At 43.3% G+C, this 12,783-nt stretch overlaps 7 pseudogenes; all 7 read left to right on the top strand.

Annotated features, from left to right (window-relative positions):
• The first annotated feature begins 1,432 nt into the window (after window positions 1-1,432).
• LOC130285785 (U2 spliceosomal RNA) lies at window positions 1,433-1,696 on the top strand (annotated as a pseudogene).
• Window positions 1,697-3,156: 1,460 nt separating this feature from the next.
• Window positions 3,157-3,420, top strand: LOC130285810 (U2 spliceosomal RNA; annotated as a pseudogene).
• Window positions 3,421-4,884: 1,464 nt separating this feature from the next.
• On the top strand, window positions 4,885-5,148 carry LOC130289199 (U2 spliceosomal RNA; annotated as a pseudogene).
• A 1,474-nt stretch (window positions 5,149-6,622) lies between these two features.
• Window positions 6,623-6,886, top strand: LOC130285809 (U2 spliceosomal RNA; annotated as a pseudogene).
• A 1,468-nt stretch (window positions 6,887-8,354) lies between these two features.
• On the top strand, window positions 8,355-8,618 carry LOC130289197 (U2 spliceosomal RNA; annotated as a pseudogene).
• Window positions 8,619-10,094: 1,476 nt separating this feature from the next.
• Window positions 10,095-10,358, top strand: LOC130285808 (U2 spliceosomal RNA; annotated as a pseudogene).
• Window positions 10,359-11,826: 1,468 nt separating this feature from the next.
• On the top strand, window positions 11,827-12,090 carry LOC130285806 (U2 spliceosomal RNA; annotated as a pseudogene).
• Window positions 12,091-12,783: the final 693 nt, after the last annotated feature.

Genomic DNA, 12,783 nt, shown 5'->3' with positions numbered 1-12,783 from the left:
TCCGTGGGTGAGAATTTGAGTTTGAGAATTGGAGACCAAAATGATGAGTTGCACTGACTGGTTTATGAACGTCTATTCATTTAGCGTTTTAATGACCATGTTTGCACACTGATTGGTGTAAAAAAATAAAATAAAACTAAATAATAATAATCTAGCACACCTGTGCAGGTTTGACATGACATGACAGGTAGCTGTCTTGTGGGTGGTGCTGAATCCTGTTAAATGACATGAGGGTCTCATGCCTATACACAAGGGTGTGTCATTGCTGTTGCTTGACCATGCATTGGTTTCTGTGGTCAGTGAATGATAAAAACAAAATTTACCATCCATTGATGGATGGGAAATCCGCCATGAGGCATTTGTTTTTAGAAACTGCTGCTCACAACCAATGTTGCAATGGAGTGTCTCCATCTGCTGGTGGTATTGGAAAGGCATTAGTGCTATGACAGGGTCTGAAGAAGAAGAAGAAGAAGAAGAAGACGGAAAAAAATATATATAAAAAGAAAAAGAGAGAGAGAGAGAGAGACTGACTTAGTGAGCGAGTGAGTGAGAGAGTGAGAGTGAGTGAGAGTGAATGAGTGAGTGAGTGATTGAGTGAGTGAGTGAGTGAGTGAGAACAAATGAGTTAAAGCAAGTGAGTGAGAGAGATCGAATGAATGAAAGTCTGAATGACAGAAAGAAAAAAGGATGAAGAAAGAAGCATGAAGAAAAAAAAATGTATATGGAGTTGCTGACATGAGTGCATTCTACAAAGCCGTTGAGGCTGATCCTCATGGGAGGATTATTGCACCAGGACCCTTAGCACTTTTAAAATGCCATTCAATGCCACGGGCTAGATGTAAACTGCAGATGACCATGTTGTGGTAGTTACCATGGATACCCAAGTGATGTGTGAGCTAACACATAGGCCCAACAGATTCCAAGAAGGCCAGAATCACCAGCGGCACCACCATCGATTGTCAGGTCACCCGGATTCAGCAAATACCAGAGTCCAAAATGATGCAGGTTTATACTGTTAATTTTCAGTTTATCGTTACAGTTGGTGTTATTCCATGTCGGAAGGGACGCAGCTACAGCCAGTGGGGTAACTAGAGACAGGCAGGCAGCTATGTGCAACAAAGGTAGGCGTGTTGTTTTCATATGCAGATCTGAAATATTGTCTTATATGCAAGAGGAGGAGTGATGGGGGTTCAGGCAAAAGCCAGGCTATGGATTGCATTGCTAAATGCTCCATCAGAGTGCAATGGTCGCCTGTCCTTTTTTTAAGTGATGATGTGGGTTTAGCCTGTGCTGTATGTATGTATGGGTGGCTGACTGCCACCCACCCAGAAAGTGTATGGGAGGCTGGTTGGCTGCCAGCCTTCCTTCCATTCCTATGAGTAATGTGAGTGCTCATGAAGGGGACATGGTTGGGTCCACCCCTTTCCCGGTTATCCCCTCTAGGCCTTTTGGCTTAGATCAAGTGTAAAAAAAGAAAGGATCTTGCGACAGATTGCATCCTGAGGCACGTTTTTTTTTGTGTGAATACTTGCACTTGGGTGACTTGTGAGCACATACTGATACATACGTTCCCTATCTGGGGACCATAAATTAAATGGATTTTTGAGAAAGGGAGCTGATTTGGAAGCTTGCTTCTGTCGCCCCATGCATTGACCCGATGTGGCAGTATCTTCGGGTAGTGAACAGTGCACCACCCCATTCCAGTGTTAAACAAGAAAGATTCTCATTTAATCCTCCGTGGGTGAGAATTTGAGTTTGAGAATTGGAGACCAAAATGATGAGTTGCACTGACTGGTTTATGAACGTCTATTCATTTAGCGTTTTAATGACCATGTTTGCACACTGATTGGTGTAAAAAAATAAAATAAAACTAAATAATAATAATCTAGCACACCTGTGCAGGTTTGACATGACATGACAGGTAGCTGTCTTGTGGGTGGTGCTGAATCCTGTTAAATGACATGAGGGTCTCATGCCTATACACAAGGGTGTGTCATTGCTGTTGCTTGACCATGCATTGGTTTCTGTGGTCAGTGAATGATAAAAACAAAATTTACCATCCATTGATGGATGGGAAATCCGCCATGAGGCATTTGTTTTTAGAAACTGCTGCTCACAACCAATGTTGCAATGGAGTGTCTCCATCTGCTGGTGGTATTGGAAAGGCATTAGTGCTATGACAGGGTCTGAAGAAGAAGAAGAAGAAGACGGAAAAAAATATATATAAAAAGAAAAAGAGAGAGAGAGAGAGAGACTGACTTAGTGAGCGAGTGAGTGAGAGAGTGAGAGTGAGTGAGAGTGAATGAGTGAGTGAGTGATTGAGTGAGTGAGTGAGTGAGAACAAATGAGTTAAAGCAAGTGAGTGAGAGAGATCGAATGAATGAAAGTCTGAATGACAGAAAGAAAAAAGGATGAAGAAAGAAGCATGAAGAAAAAAAAATGTATATGGAGTTGCTGACATGAGTGCAATCTACAAAGCCGTTGAGGCTGATCCTCATGGGAGGATTATTGCACCAGGACCCTTAGCACTTTTAAAATGCCATTCAATGCCACGGGCTAGATGTAAACTGCAGATGACCATGTTGTGGTAGTTACCATGGATACCCAAGTGATGTGTGAGCTAACACATAGGCCCAACAGATTCCAAGAAGGCCAGAATCACCAGCGGCACCACCATCGATTGTCAGGTCACCCGGATTCAGCAAATACCAGAGTCCAAAATGATGCAGGTTTATACTGTTAATTTTCAGTTTATCGTTACAGTTGGTGTTATTCCATGTCGGAAGGGACGCAGCTACAGCCAGTGGGGTAACTAGAGACAGGCAGGCAGCTATGTGCAACAAAGGTAGGCGTGTTGTTTTCATATGCAGATCTGAAATATTGTCTTATATGCAAGAGGAGGAGTGATGGGGGTTCAGGCAAAAGCCAGGCTATGGATTGCATTGCTAAATGCTCCATCAGAGTGCAATGGTCGCCTGTCCTTTTTTTAAGTGATGATGTGGGTTTAGCCTGTGCTGTATGTATGTATGGGTGGCTGACTGCCACCCACCCAGAAAGTGTATGGGAGGCTGGTTGGCTGCCAGCCTTCCTTCCATTCCTATGAGTAATGTGAGTGCTCATGAAGGGGACATGGTTGGGTCCACCCCTTTCCCGGTTATCCCCTCTAGGCCTTTTGGCTTAGATCAAGTGTAAAAAAAGAAAGGATCTTGCGACAGATCGCATCCTGAGGCACGTTTTTTTTTGTGTGAATACTTGCACTTGGGTGACTTGTGAGCACATACTGATACATACGTTCCCTATCTGGGGACCATAAATTAAATGGATTTTTGAGAAAGGGAGCTGATTTGGAAGCTTGCTTCTGTCGCCCTATGCATTGACCCGATGTGGCAGTATCTTCGGGTAGTGAACAGTGCACCACCCCATTCCAGTGTTAAACAAGAAAGATTCTCATTTAATCCTCCGTGGGTGAGAATTTGAGTTTGAGAATTGGAGACCAAAATGATGAGTTGCACTGACTGGTTTATGAACGTCTATTCATTTAGCGTTTTAATGACCATGTTTGCACACTGATTGGTGTAAAAAAATAAAATAAAACTAAATAATAATAATCTAGCACACCTGTGCAGGTTTGACATGACATCACAGGTAGCTGTCTTGTGGGTGGTGCTGAATCCTGTTAAATGACATGAGGGTCTCATGCCTATACACAAGGGTGTGTCATTGCTGTTGCTTGACCATGCATTGGTTTCTGTGGTCAGTGAATGATAAAAACAAAATTTACCATCCATTGATGGATGGGAAATCCGCCATGAGGCATTTGTTTTTAGAAACTGCTGCTCACAACCAATGTTGCAATGGAGTGTCTCCATCTGCTGGTGGTATTGGAAAGGCATTAGTGCTATGACAGGGTCTGAAGAAGAAGAAGAAGAAGACGGAAAAAAATATATATAAAAAGAAAAAGAGAGAGAGAGAGAGAGACTGACTTAGTGAGCGAGTGAGTGAGAGAGTGAGAGTGAGTGAGAGTGAATGAGTGAGTGAGTGATTGAGTGAGTGAGTGAGTGAGTGAGAACAAATGAGTTAAAGCAAGTGAGTGAGAGAGATCGAATGAATGAAAGTCTGAATGACAGAAAGAAAAAAGGATGAAGAAAGAAGCATGAAGAAAAAAAAATGTATATGGAGTTGCTGACATGAGTGCAATCTACAAAGCCGTTGAGGCTGATCCTCATGGGAGGATTATTGCACCAGGACCCTTAGCACTTTTAAAATGCCATTCAATGCCACGGGCTAGATGTAAACTGCAGATGACCATGTTGTGGTAGTTACCATGGATACCCAAGTGATGTGTGAGCTAACACATAGGCCCAACAGATTCCAAGAAGGCCAGAATCACCAGCGGCACCACCATCGATTGTCAGGTCACCCGGATTCAGCAAATACCAGAGTCCAAAATGATGCAGGTTTATACTGTTAATTTTCAGTTTATCGTTACAGTTGGTGTTATTCCATGTCGGAAGGGACGCAGCTACAGCCAGTGGGGTAACTAGAGACAGGCAGGCAGCTATGTGCAACACAGGTAGGCGTGTTGTTTTCATATGCAGATCTGAAATATTGTCTTATATGCAAGAGGAGGAGTGATGGGGGTTCAGGCAAAAGCCAGGCTATGGATTGCATTGCTAAATGCTCCATCAGAGTGCAATGGTCGCCTGTCCTTTTTTTAAGTGATGATGTGGGTTTAGCCTGTGCTGTATGTATGTATGGGTGGCTGACTGCCACCCACCCAGAAAGTGTATGGGAGGCTGGTTGGCTGCCAGCCTTCCTTCCATTCCTATGAGTAATGTGAGTGCTCATGAAGGGGACGTGGTTGGGTCCACCCCTTTCCCGGTTATCCTCTCTAGGCCTTTTGGCTTAGATCAAGTGTAAAAAAAGAAAGGATCTTGCGACAGATCGCATCCTGAGGCACGTTTTTTTTTGTGTGAATACTTGCACTCGGGTGACTTGTGAGCACATACTGATACATACGTTCCCTATCTGGGGACCATAAATTAAATGGATTTTTGAGAAAGGGAGCTGATTTGGAAGCTTGCTTCTGTCGCCCTATGCATTGACCCGATGTGGCAGTATCTTCGGGTAGTGAACAGTGCACCACCCCATTCCAGTGTTAAACAAGAAAGATTCTCATTTAATCCTCCGTGGGTGAGAATTTGAGTTTGAGAATTGGAGACCAAAATGATGAGTTGCACTGACTGGTTTATGAACGTCTATTCATTTAGCGTTTTAATGACCATGTTTGCACACTGATTGGTGTAAAAAAATAAAATAAAACTAAATAATAATAATCTAGCACACCTGTGCAGGTTTGACATGACATGACAGGTAGCTGTCTTGTGGGTGGTGCTGAATCCTGTTAAATGACATGAGGGTCTCATGCCTATACACAAGGGTGTGTCATTGCTGTTGCTTGACCATGCATTGGTTTCTGTGGTCAGTGAATGATAAAAACAAAATTTACCATCCATTGATGGATGGGAAATCCGCCATGAGGCATTTGTTTTTAGAAACTGCTGCTCACAACCAATGTTGCAATGGAGTGTCTCCATCTGCTGGTGGTATTGGAAAGGCATTAGTGCTATGACAGGGTCTGAAGAAGAAGAAGAAGAAGAAGAAGACGGAAAAAAATATATATAAAAAGAAAAAGAGAGAGAGAGAGAGAGAGAGACTGACTTAGTGAGCGAGTGAGTGAGAGAGTGAGAGTGAGTGAGAGTGAATGAGTGAGTGAGTGATTGAGTGAGTGAGTGAGTGAGTGAGAACAAATGAGTTAAAGCAAGTGAGTGAGAGAGATCGAATAAATAAAAGTCTGAATGACAGAAAGAAAAAAGGATGAAGAAAGAAGCATGAAGAAAAAAAAATGTATATGGAGTTGCTGACATGAGTGCAATCTACAAAGCCGTTGAGGCTGATCCTCATGGGAGGATTATTGCACCAGGACCCTTAGCACTTTTAAAATGCCTTTCAATGCCACGGGCTAGATGTAAACTGCAGATGACCATGTTGTGGTAGTTACCATGGATACCCAAGTGATGTGTGAGCTAACACATAGGCCCAACAGATTCCAAGAAGGCCAGAATCACCAGCGGCACCACCATCGATTGTCAGGTCACCCGGATTCAGCAAATACCAGAGTCCAAAATGATGCAGGTTTACACTGTTAATTTTCAGTTTATCGTTACAGTTGGTGTTATTCCATGTCGGAAGGGACGCAGCTACAGCCAGTGGGGTAACTAGAGACAGGCAGGCAGCTATGTGCAACAAAGGTAGGCGTGTTGTTTTCATATGCAGATCTGAAATATTGTCTTATATGCAAGAGGAGGAGTGATGGAGGTTCAGGCAAAAGCCAGGCTATGGATTGCATTGCTAAATGCTCCATCAGAGTGCAATGGTCGCCTGTCCTTTTTTTAAGTGATGATGTGGGTTTAGCCTGTGCTGTATGTATGTATGGGTGGCTGACTGCCACCCACCCAGAAAGTGTATGGGAGGCTGGTTGGCTGCCAGCCTTCCTTCCATTCCTATGAGTAATGTGAGTGCTCATGAAGGGGACATGGTTGGGTCCACCCCTTTCCCGGTTATCCCCTCTAGGCCTTTTGGCTTAGATCAAGTGTAAAAAAAGAAAGGATCTTGCGACAGATCGCATCCTGAGGCACGTTTTTTTTTGTGTGAATACTTGCACTTGGGTGACTTGTGAGCACATACTGATACATACGTTCCCTATCTGGGGACCATAAATTAAATGGATTTTTGAGAAAGGGAGCTGATTTGGAAGCTTGCTTCTGTCGCCCTATGCATTGACCCGATGTGGCAGTATCTTCGGGTAGTGAACAGTGCACCACCCCATTCCAGTGTTAAACAAGAAAGATTCTCATTTAATCCTCCGTGGGTGAGAATTTGAGTTTGAGAATTGGAGACCAAAATGATGAGTTGCACTGACTGGTTTATGAACGTCTATTCATTTAGCGTTTTAATGACCATGTTTGCACACTGATTGGTGTAAAAAAATAAAATAAAACGAAATAATAATAATCTAGCACACCTGTGCAGGTTTGACATGACATGACAGGTAGCTGTCTTGTGGGTGGTGCTGAATCCTGTTAAATGACATGAGGGTCTCATGCCTATACACAAGGGTGTGTCATTGCTGTTGCTTGACCATGCATTGGTTTCTGTGGTCAGTGAATGATAAAAACAAAATTTACCATCCATTGATGGATGGGAAATCCGCCATGAGGCATTTGTTTTTAGAAACTGCTGCTCACAACCAATGTTGCAATGGAGTGTCTCCATCTGCTGGTGGTATTGGAAAGGCATTAGTGCTATGACAGGGTCTGAAGAAGAAGAAGAAGAAGACGGAAAAAAATATATATAAAAAGAAAAAGAGAGAGAGAGAGAGAGACTGACTTAGTGAGCGAGTGAGTGAGAGAGTGAGAGTGAGTGAGAGTGAATGAGTGAGTGAGTGATTGAGTGAGTGAGTGAGTGAGTGAGTGAGAACAAATGAGTTAAAGCAAGTGAGTGAGAGAGATCGAATGAATGAAAGTCTGAATGACAGAAAGAAAAAAGGATGAAGAAAGAAGCATGAAGAAAAAAAAATGTATATGGAGTTGCTGACATGAGTGCAATCTACAAAGCCGTTGAGGCTGATCCTCATGGGAGGATTATTGCACCAGGACCCTTAGCACTTTTAAAATGCCATTCAATGCCACGGGCTAGATGTAAACTGCAGATGACCATGTTGTGGTAGTTACCATGGATACCCAAGTGATGTGTGAGCTAACACATAGGCCCAACAGATTCCAAGAAGGCCAGAATCACCAGCGGCACCACCATCGATTGTCAGGTCACCCGGATTCAGCAAATACCAGAGTCCAAAATGATGCAGGTTTATACTGTTAATTTTCAGTTTATCGTTACAGTTGGTGTTATTCCATGTCGGAAGGGACGCAGCTACAGCCAGTGGGGTAACTAGAGACAGGCAGGCAGCTATGTGCAACAAAGGTAGGCGTGTTGTTTTCATATGCAGATCTGAAATATTGTCTTATATGCAAGAGGAGGAGTGATGGGGGTTCAGGCAAAAGCCAGGCTATGGATTGCATTGCTAAATGCTCCATCAGAGTGCAATGGTCGCCTGTCCTTTTTTTAAGTGATGATGTGGGTTTAGCCTGTGCTGTATGTATGTATGGGTGGCTGACTGCCACCCACCCAGAAAGTGTATGGGAGGCTGGTTGGCTGCCAGCCTTCCTTCCATTCCTATGAGTAATGTGAGTGCTCATGAAGGGGACGTGGTTGGGTCCACCCCTTTCCCGGTTATCCTCTCTAGGCCTTTTGGCTTAGATCAAGTGTAAAAAAAGAAAGGATCTTGCGACAGATCGCATCCTGAGGCACGTTTTTTTTTGTGTGAATACTTGCACTCGGGTGACTTGTGAGCACATACTGATACATACGTTCCCTATCTGGGGACCATAAATTAAATGGATTTTTGAGAAAGGGAGCTGATTTGGAAGCTTGCTTCTGTCGCCCTATGCATTGACCCGATGTGGCAGTATCTTCGGGTAGTGAACAGTGCACCACCCCATTCCAGTGTTAAACAAGAAAGATTCTCATTTAATCCTCCGTGGGTGAGAATTTGAGTTTGAGAATTGGAGACCAAAATGATGAGTTGCACTGACTGGTTTATGAACGTCTATTCATTTAGCGTTTTAATGACCATGTTTGCACACTGATTGGTGTAAAAAAATAAAATAAAACTAAATAATAATAATCTAGCACACCTGTGCAGGTTTGACATGACATGACAGGTAGCTGTCTTGTGGGTGGTGCTGAATCCTGTTAAATGACATGAGGGTCTCATGCCTATACACAAGGGTGTGTCATTGCTGTTGCTTGACCATGCATTGGTTTCTGTGGTCAGTGAATGATAAAAACAAAATTTACCATCCATTGATGGATGGGAAATCCGCCATGAGGCATTTGTTTTTAGAAACTGCTGCTCACAACCAATGTTGCAATGGAGTGTCTCCATCTGCTGGTGGTATTGGAAAGGCATTAGTGCTATGACAGGGTCTGAAGAAGAAGAAGAAGAAGAAGAAGACGGAAAAAAATATATATAAAAAGAAAAAGAGAGAGAGAGAGAGAGAGAGAGACTGACTTAGTGAGCGAGTGAGTGAGAGAGTGAGAGTGAGTGAGAGTGAATGAGTGAGTGAGTGATTGAGTGAGTGAGTGAGTGAGTGAGAACAAATGAGTTAAAGCAAGTGAGTGAGAGAGATCGAATGAATAAAAGTCTGAATGACAGAAAGAAAAAAGGATGAAGAAAGAAGCATGAAGAAAAAAAAATGTATATGGAGTTGCTGACATGAGTGCAATCTACAAAGCCGTTGAGGCTGATCCTCATGGGAGGATTATTGCACCAGGACCCTTAGCACTTTTAAAATGCCTTTCAATGCCACGGGCTAGATGTAAACTGCAGATGACCATGTTGTGGTAGTTACCATGGATACCCAAGTGATGTGTGAGCTAACACATAGGCCCAACAGATTCCAAGAAGGCCAGAATCACCAGCGGCACCACCATCGATTGTCAGGTCACCCGGATTCAGCAAATACCAGAGTCCAAAATGATGCAGGTTTACACTGTTAATTTTCAGTTTATCGTTACAGTTGGTGTTATTCCATGTCGGAAGGGACGCAGCTACAGCCAGTGGGGTAACTAGAGACAGGCAGGCAGCTATGTGCAACAAAGGTAGGCGTGTTGTTTTCATATGCAGATCTGAAATATTGTCTTATATGCAAGAGGAGGAGTGATGGAGGTTCAGGCAAAAGCCAGGCTATGGATTGCATTGCTAAATGCTCCATCAGAGTGCAATGGTCGCCTGTCCTTTTTTTAAGTGATGATGTGGGTTTAGCCTGTGCTGTATGTATGTATGGGTGGCTGACTGCCACCCACCCAGAAAGTGTATGGGAGGCTGGTTGGCTGCCAGCCTTCCTTCCATTCCTATGAGTAATGTGAGTGCTCATGAAGGGGACATGGTTGGGTCCACCCCTTTCCCGGTTATCCCCTCTAGGCCTTTTGGCTTAGATCAAGTGTAAAAAAAGAAAGGATCTTGCGACAGATCGCATCCTGAGGCACGTTTTTTTTTGTGTGAATACTTGCACTTGGGTGACTTGTGAGCACATACTGATACATACGTTCCCTATCTGGGGACCATAAATTAAATGGATTTTTGAGAAAGGGAGCTGATTTGGAAGCTTGCTTCTGTCGCCCTATGCATTGACCCGATGTGGCAGTATCTTCGGGTAGTGAACAGTGCACCACCCCATTCCAGTGTTAAACAAGAAAGATTCTCATTTAATCCTCCGTGGGTGAGAATTTGAGTTTGAGAATTGGAGACCAAAATGATGAGTTGCACTGACTGGTTTATGAACGTCTATTCATTTAGCGTTTTAATGACCATGTTTGCACACTGATTGGTGTAAAAAAATAAAATAAAACGAAATAATAATAATCTAGCACACCTGTGCAGGTTTGACATGACATGACAGGTAGCTGTCTTGTGGGTGGTGCTGAATCCTGTTAAATGACATGAGGGTCTCATGCCTATACACAAGGGTGTGTCATTGCTGTTGCTTGACCATGCATTGGTTTCTGTGGTCAGTGAATGATAAAAACAAAATTTACCATCCATTGATGGATGGGAAATCCGCCATGAGGCATTTGTTTTTAGAAACTGCTGCTCACAACCAATGTTGCAATGGAGTGTCTCCATCTGCTGGTGGTATTGGAAAGGCATTAGTGCTATGACAGGGTCTGAAGAAGAAGAAGAAGAAGACGGAAAAAAATATATATAAAAAGAAAAAGAGAGAGAGAGAGAGAGACTGACTTAGTGAGCGAGTGAGTGAGAGAGTGAGAGTGAGTGAGAGTGAATGAGTGAGTGAGTGATTGAGTGAGTGAGTGAGTGAGTGAGAACAAATGAGTTAAAGCAAGTGAGTGAGAGAGATCGAATGAATGAAAGTCTGAATGACAGAAAGAAAAAAGGATGAAGAAAGAAGCATGAAGAAAAAAAAATGTATATGGAGTTGCTGACATGAGTGCAATCTACAAAGCCGTTGAGGCTGATCCTCATGGGAGGATTATTGCACCAGGACCCTTAGCACTTTTAAAATGCCATTCAATGCCACGGGCTAGATGTAAACTGCAGATGACCATGTTGTGGTAGTTACCATGGATACCCAAGTGATGTGTGAGCTAACACATAGGCCCAACAGATTCCAAGAAGGCCAGAATCACCAGCGGCACCACCATCGATTGTCAGGTCACCCGGATTCAGCAAATACCAGAGTCCAAAATGATGCAGGTTTATACTGTTAATTTTCAGTTTATCGTTACAGTTGGTGTTATTCCATGTCGGAAGGGACGCAGCTACAGCCAGTGGGGTAACTAGAGACAGGCAGGCAGCTATGTGCAACAAAGGTAGGCGTGTTGTTTTCATATGCAGATCTGAAATATTGTCTTATATGCAAGAGGAGGAGTGATGGGGGTTCAGGCAAAAGCCAGGCTATGGATTGCATTGCTAAATGCTCCATCAGAGTGCAATGGTCGCCTGTCCTTTTTTTAAGTGATGATGTGGGTTTAGCCTGTGCTGTATGTATGTATGGGTGGCTGACTGCCACCCACCCACCCAGAAAGTGTATGGGAGGCTGGTTGGCTGCCAGCCTTCCTTCCATTCCTATGAGTAATGTGAGTGCTCATGAAGGGGACATGGTTGGGTCCACCCCTTTCCCGGTTATCCCCTCTAGGCCTTTTGGCTTAGATCAAGTGTAAAAAAAGAAAGGATCTTGCGACAGATCGCATCCTGAGGCACGTTTTTTTTTGTGTGAATACTTGCACTTGGGTGACTTGTGAGCACATACTGATACATACGTTCCCTATCTGGGGACCATAAATTAAATGGATTTTTGAGAAAGGGAGCTGATTTGGAAGCTTGCTTCTGTCGCCCTATGCATTGACCCGATGTGGCAGTATCTTCGGGTAGTGAACAGTGCACCACCCCATTCCAGTGTTAAACAAGAAAGATTCTCATTTAATCCTCCGTGGGTGAGAATTTGAGTTTGAGAATTGGAGACCAAAATGATGAGTTGCACTGACTGGTTTATGAACGTCTATTCATTTAGCGTTTTAATGACCATGTTTGCACACTGATTGGTGTAAAAAAATAAAATAAAACTAAATAATAATAATCTAGCACACCTGTGCAGGTTTGACATGACATGACAGGTAGCTGTCTTGTGGGTGGTGCTGAATCCTGTTAAATGACATGAGGGTCTCATGCCTATACACAAGGGTGTGTCATTGCTGTTGCTTGACCATGCATTGGTTTCTGTGGTCAGTGAATGATAAAAACAAAATTTACCATCCATTGATGGATGGGAAATCCGCCATGAGGCATTTGTTTTTAGAAACTGCTGCTCACAACCAATGTTGCAATGGAGTGTCTCCATCTGCTGGTGGTATTGGAAAGGCATTAGTGCTATGACAGGGTCTGAAGAAGAAGAAGAAGAAGACGGAAAAAAATATATATAAAAAGAAAAAGAGAGAGAGAGAGAGAGACTGACTTAGTGAGCGAGTGAGTGAGAGAGTGAGAGTGAGTGAGAGTGAATGAGTGAGTGAGTGATTGAGTGAGTGAGTGAGTGAGTGAGTGAGAACAAATGAGTTAAAGCAAGTGAGTGAGAGAGATCGAATGAA

Source organism: Hyla sarda, chromosome 8, assembly GCF_029499605.1.
Source record: "Hyla sarda isolate aHylSar1 chromosome 8, aHylSar1.hap1, whole genome shotgun sequence".
Lineage (NCBI taxonomy): Eukaryota > Metazoa > Chordata > Amphibia > Anura > Hylidae > Hyla > Hyla sarda.
Note: the sequence above shows the minus strand (reverse complement) of the source record. Positions and strands in the feature narration are given on the sequence as shown.